The following is a 6,879-nucleotide window of genomic DNA, read 5'->3' as shown; positions in this document are numbered from 1 at the left end:
CAGCTTTCCCCTCAAGAAGCCTTTCGGTAAGACAGTTCTTGTGGAATTGGCAAAGTGATATTTGCAAGCCCATAGAGGGCTACGGTGAAAAAGGAAATATCCTCTGATGAAATATGGAAAGAAGCTTTCTGAGAAACTTCTCTGTGATGTGTGACTTCCACTCGCAGAGTTACTTCTGTATTTCGTGGATCTCTTTGCTAGCCTTATTTCTATGGAATCTGAGAACAGATATTTCAGATCCCTTTGAAGACTATAGGGTCAAAGGAAATATCCTCCGTTAACAAAGAGAAAGAAGCTTTCTGAGAAACTTCTTTGTGTTCTGTGAAATCATCTCACAGAGTTACAGCTTTCCCCTGAAGAAGCCTTTCGCTAAGACAGTTCTTGTGGAATTGGCAAAGTGATATTTGGAAGCCCAGAGAGGGCTATGGTGAAAAAGGAAATATCCTCAGATGAAATCAGGAAAGAAGCTTTCTGAGAAACTGTTTAGTGTTCTGTGAATTCATCTCACAGAGTTACATCTGTGTTTCGTAGATCTCTTTGCTAGCCTTATTTCTGTGGAATCTGAGAACAGATATTTCGGATCCCTTTGAAGATAATAGGGCCAAAGGAAATATCCTGCCATAACAAAGAGGAAGAACCTTTCTGAGAAACTTCTTTGTGTTCTGTGAAATCATCTCACAGAGGTACAGCTTTCCCCTCAAGAAGCCTTTCGCTAAGACAGTTCTTGTGGAATTGGCAAAGTGATATTTGGAAGCCCATAGAGGGCTATGGTGAAAAAGCAATATCCTCAGATGAAATCTGGAAAGAAGCTTTCTGAGAAACTGCTCTGTGATGTGTGACTTCCACACACAGAGTTACATCTGTATTTCGTGGATCTCTTTGCTAGCCTTCTTTCTGTGGAATCTGAGAACAGATATTTCGGATCCCTTTGAAGACTATAGGGCCAAAGGAAATATCCTCCGATAACAAAGAGAAAGAAGCTTTCTGAGAAACTTCTTTGTGTTCTGTGAAATCATCTCACAGAGTTACAGCTTTCCCCTCAAGAAGCCTTTGGCTAAGACAGTTCTTGTGGAATTGGCAAAGTGATATTTGGAAGCCCATAGAGGGCTATGGTGAAAAAGGAAATATCCTCAGATGAAATCTGGAAAGAAGCTTTCTGAGAAACTGCTTAGTGTTCTGTGAATTCATCTCACAGAGTTACATCTGTGTTTCGTAGATCTCTTTGCTAGCCTTATTTCTGTGGAATCTGAGAACAGATATTTCGGATCCCTTTGAAGACTATAGTGCCAAAGGAAATATCCTCCGATAACAAAGAGAAAGAAGCTTTCTGAGAAACTTCTTTGTGTTCTGTGAAATCATCTCACAGAGTTACAGCTTTCCCCTCAAGAAGCCTTTCGCTAAGACAGTTCTTGTGGAATTGGCAAAGTGATATTTGGAATCACATAGAGGGCTATGGTGAAAAAGGACATATCCACAGATGAAATCTGGAAAGAAGCTTTCTGAGAAACTGCTTAGTGTTCTGTGAATTCATCTCACAGAGTTACATCTGTGTCTCGTAGATCTCTTTGCTAGCCTTCTTTCTGTGGAATCTGAGAACAGATATTTCGGATCCCTTTGAAGACTATAGGGCCAAAGGAAATATCCTCCGATAACAAAGAGAAAGAAGCTTTCTGAGAAACTTCTTTGTGTTCTGTGAAATCATCTCACAGAGTTACAGCTTTCCCCTCAAGAAGCCTTTCGCTAAGACAGTTCTTGTGGAATTGGCAAAGTTATATTTGGAAGCCGATAGAGGGCTATGGTGAAAAAGCAAATATCCTCAGATGAAATCTGGAAAGAAGTTTTCTGAGAAACTGCTCTGTGATGTGTGACTTCCACTCACAGAGTTACATCTGTATTTCGTGTATCTCTTTGCTAGCCTTCTTTCTGTGGAATCTGAGAACAGATATTTCGGATCCCTTTGAAGACTATAGGGCCAAAGGAAATATCCTCCGATAACAAAGAGAAAGAAGCTTTCTGAGAAACTTCTTTGTGTTCTGTGAAATCATCTCACAGAGTTACAGCTTTCCCCTCAAGAAGCCTTTCGCTAAGACAGTTCTTGTGGAATTGGCAAAGTGATATTTGGAAGCCCATAGAGGGCTATGGTGAAAAAGCAAATATCCTCAGATGAAATCTGGAAAGAAGCTTTCTGAGAAACTGATTAGTGTTCTGTGAATTCATCCTACAGAGTTACATCTGTGTTTCGTAGATCTCTTTGCTAGCCTTATTTCTGTGGAATCTGAGAACAGATATTTCGGATCCCTTTGAAGACTATAGGGCCAAAGGAAATATCCTCCGATAACAAAGAGAAAGAAGCTTTCTGAGAAACTTCTTTGTGTTCTGTGAAATCATCTTACAGAGTTACAGCTTTCCCCTCAAGAAGCCTTTCACTAAGACAGTTCTTGTGGAATTGGCAAAGTGATATTTGGAAGCCCATAGAGCGCTATGTCGAAAAAGCAATATCCTCAGATGAAATCTGGAAAGAAGCTTTCTGAGAAACTGCTCTGTGATGAGTGACTTCCACTCACAGATTTACATCTGTATTCTGTGGATCTCTTTGCTAGCCTTATTTCTGTGGAATCTGAGAACTGATATTTCGGATCCCTTTGAAGACTATAGGGCCAAAGGAAATATCCTCCGATAACAAAGAGAAAGAAGCTTTCTGAGAAACTTCTTTGTGTTCTGTGAAATCATCTCACAGAGTTACAGCTTTCCCCTCAAGAAGCCTTTCGCTAAGACAGTTCCTGTGGAATTGGCAAAGTGATATTTGGAAGCCCTTAGAGGGCTGTGGTGAAAAAGGAAATATCCTCAGATGAAATCTGGAAAGAAGCTTTCAGAGAAACTGCTTAGTGTTCTGTGAATTCATCTCACAGAGTTACATCTGTGTTTCGTAGGTTTCTTTGCTAGCCTTATTTCTGTGGAATCTGAGAACAGATATTTCGGATCTCTTTGAAGACTATAGGGCCAAAGGAAATATCCTCCGATAACAAAGAGAAAGAAGCTTTCTGAGAAACTTCTTTGTGTTCTGTGAAATCATCTCACAGAGTTACAGCTTTCCCCTCAAGAAGCCTTTCGCTAAGACAGTTCTTGTGGAATTGGCAAAGTGATATTTGGAAGCCCATAGAGGGCTATGGTGAAAAAGGAAATATCCTCAGATGAAATCTGGAAAGAAGCTTTCTGAGAAATTGCTTAGTGTTCTGTGAATTCATCTCACAGAGTTACATCTGTGTTTCGTAGATCTCTTTGCTAGCCTTATTTCTGTGGAATCTGAGAACAGATATTTCGGATCCCTTTGAAGACTATAGGGCCAAAGGAAATATCCTCCGATAACAAAGAGAAAGAAGCTTTCTGAGAAACTTCTTTGTGTTCTGTGAAATCATCTCACAGAGTTAAGCTTTCCCCTCAAGAAGTCTTTCGCTAAGACAGTTCTTGTGGAATTGGCAAAGTGATATTTGGAAGGCCATAGAGGGCTATGGTGAAAAAGCAATATCCTCAGATGAAATCTGGAAAGAAGCTTTCTGAGAAACTGCTCTGTGATGAGTGACTTCCACTCACAGAGTTACATGTGTATTTCGTGGATCTCTTTGCTAGCCTTATTTGTGTGGAATCTGAGAACAGATATTTCGGATCCCTTTGAAGACTATAGGGCCAAAGGAAATATCCTCCGATAACAAAGAGAAAGAAGCTTTCTGAGAAACTTCTTTGCGTTCTGTGAAATCATCTCACAGAGTTACAGCTTTCCCCTCAAGAAGCCTTTCGCTAAGACAGTTCTTGTGGAATTGGCAAAGTGATATTTGGAAGCCCAAAGAGGGCTATGGTGAAAAAGGAAATATCCGCAGATGAAATCTGGAAAGAAGCTTTCAGAGAAACTGCTTAGTGTTCTGTGAATTCATCTCACAGAGTTACATCTGTGTTTCGTAGGTTTCTTTGCTAGCCTTATTTCTGTGGAATCTGAGAACAGATATTTCGGATCCCTTTGAAGACTATAGGGCCAAAGTAAATATCCTCCGATAACAAAGAGAAAGAAGCTTTCTGAGAAACTTCTTTGCGTTCTGTGAAATCATCTCACAGAGTTACAGCTTTCCCCTCAAGAAGCCTTTCGCTAAGACAGTTCTTGTGGAATTGGCAAAGTGATATTTGGAAGCCCATAGAGGGCTATGGTGAAAAAGGAAATATCCTCAGATGAAATCTGGAAAGAAGCTTTCTGAGAAACTGCTTAGTGTTCTGTGAATTCATCCTACAAAGTTACATCTGCGTTTCGTAGATCTCTTTGCTAGCCTTATTTCTGTGGAATCTGAGAACAGATATTTCGGATCCCTTTGAAGACTATCGGGCCAAAGGAAATATCCTCCGATAACAAAGAGAAAGAAGCTTTCTGAGAAACTTCTTTGTGTTCTGTGAAATCATCTCACAGAGTTACAGCTTTCCCCTCAAGAAGCCTTTCGCTAAGACAGTTCTTGTGGAATTGGCAAAGTGATATTTGGAAGCCCATAGAGCGCTATGGTGAAAAAGCAATATCCTCAGATGAAATCTGGAAAGAAGCTTTCTGAGAAACTGCTCTGTGATGAGTGACTTCCACTCAGAGATTTACATCTGTATTCCGTGGATCTCTTTGCTAGCCTTATTTCTGTGGAATCTGAGAACAGATTTTTCAGTTCCCTTTGAAGACTATAGGGCCAAAGGAAATATCCTCCGATAACAAAGAGAAAGAAGCTTTCTGAGAAACTTCTTTGTGTTCTGTGAAATCATCTCACAGAGTTACAGCTTTCCCCTCAAGAAGCCTTTCGCTAAGACAGTTCTTGTGGAATTGGCAAAGTGATATTTGGAAGCCCATAGAGGGCTATGGTGAAAAAGGAAATATCCTCAGATGAAATCTGGAAAGAAGCTTTCTGAGAAACTGCTTAGTGTTCTGTGAATTCATCTCACAGAGTTACATCTGTGTTTCGTAGATTTCTTTGCTAGCCTTATTTCTGTGGAATCTGAGAACAGATATTTCGGATCCCTTTGAAGACTATAGGGCCAAAGGAAATATCCTCCGATAACAAAGAGAAAGAAGCTTTCTGAGAAACTTCTCTGTGTTCTGTGAAATCATCTCACAGAGTTACAGCTTTCCCCTCAAGAAGCCTTTCGCTAAGACAGTTCTTGTGGAATTGGCAAAGTGATATTTGGAAGCCCATAGAGGGCTATGGTGAAAAAGGAAATATCCTCAGATGAAATCTGGAAAGAAGCTTTCTGAGAAACTTCTTCGTGTTCTGTGAAATCATCTCACAGAGTTACAGCTTTCCCCTCAAGAAGCCTTTCGGTAAGACAGTTCTTGTGGAATTGGCAAAGTGATATTTGCAAGCCCATAGAGGGCTACGGTGAAAAAGGAAATATCCTCTGATGAAATATGGAAAGAAGCTTTCTGAGAAACTTCTCTGTGATGTGTGACTTCCACTCACAGAGTTACTTCTGTATTTCGTGGATCTCTTTGCTAGCCTTATTTCTATGGAATCTGAGAACAGATATTTCAGATCCCTTTGAAGACTATAGGGTCAAAGGAAATATCCTCCGTTAACAAAGAGAAAGAAGCTTTCTGAGAAACTTCTTTGTGTTCTGTGAAATCATCTCACAGAGTTACAGCTTTCCCCTGAAGAAGTCTTTCGCTAAGACAGTTCTTGTGGAATTGGCAAAGTGATATTTGGAAGCCCATAGAGGGCTATGGTGAAAAAGGAAATATCCTCAGATGAAATCAGGAAAGAAGCTTTCTGAGAAACTGTTTAGTGTTCTGTGAATTCATCTCACAGAGTTACATCTGTGTTTCGTAGATCTCTTTGCTAGCCTTATTTCTGTGGAATCTGAGAACAGATATTTCGGATCCCTTTGAAGATAATAGGGCCAAAGGAAATATCCTGCCATAACAAAGAGGAAGAACCTTTCTGAGAAACTTCTTTGTGTTCTGTGAAATCATCTCACAGAGGTACAGCTTTCCCCTCAAGAAGCCTTTCGCTAAGACAGTTCTTGTGGAATTGGCAAAGTGATATTTGGAAGCCCATAGAGGGCTATGGTGAAAAAGCAATATCCTCAGATGAAATCTGGAAAGAAGCTTTCTGAGAAACTGCTCTGTGATGTGTGACTTCCACACACAGAGTTACATCTGTATTTCGTGGATCTCTTTGCTAGCCTTCTTTCTGTGGAATCTGAGAACAGATATTTCGGATCCCTTTGAAGACTATAGGGCCAAAGGAAATATCCTCCGATAACAAAGAGAAAGAAGCTTTCTGAGAAACTTCTTTGTGTTCTGTGAAATCATCTCACAGAGTTACAGCTTTCCCCTCAAGAAGCCTTTGGCTAAGACAGTTCTTGTGGAATTGGCAAACTGATATTTGGAAGCTCATAGAGGGCTATGGTGAAAAAGGAAATATCCTCAGATGAAATCTGGAAAGAAGCTTTCTGAGAAACTGCTTAGTGTTCTGTGAATTCATCTCACAGAGTTACATCTGTGTTTCGTAGATCTCTTTGCTAGCCTTATTTATGTGGAATCTGAGAACAGATATTTCGGATCCCTTTGAAGACTATAGTGCCAAAGGAAATATCCTCCGATAACAAAGAGAAAGAAGCTTTCTGAGAAACTTCTTTGTGTTCTGTGAAATCATCTCACAGAGTTACAGCTTTCCCCTCAAGAAGCCTTTCGCTAAGACAGTTCTTGTGGAATTGGCAAAGTGATATTTGGAAGCCCATAGAGGGCTATGGTGAAAAAGGACATATCCACAGATGAAATCTGGAAAGAAGCTTTCTGAGAAACTGCTTAGTGTTCTGTGAATTCATCTCACAGAGTTACATCTGTGTCTCGTAGATCTCTTT

Source organism: Macaca nemestrina, chromosome 10 (assembly GCF_043159975.1).
Source record: "Macaca nemestrina isolate mMacNem1 chromosome 10, mMacNem.hap1, whole genome shotgun sequence".
Taxonomy (NCBI): domain Eukaryota; kingdom Metazoa; phylum Chordata; class Mammalia; order Primates; family Cercopithecidae; genus Macaca; species Macaca nemestrina.
The sequence above is the reverse complement of the archived record's forward strand: the minus strand, read 5'-3'. Positions refer to the sequence as shown.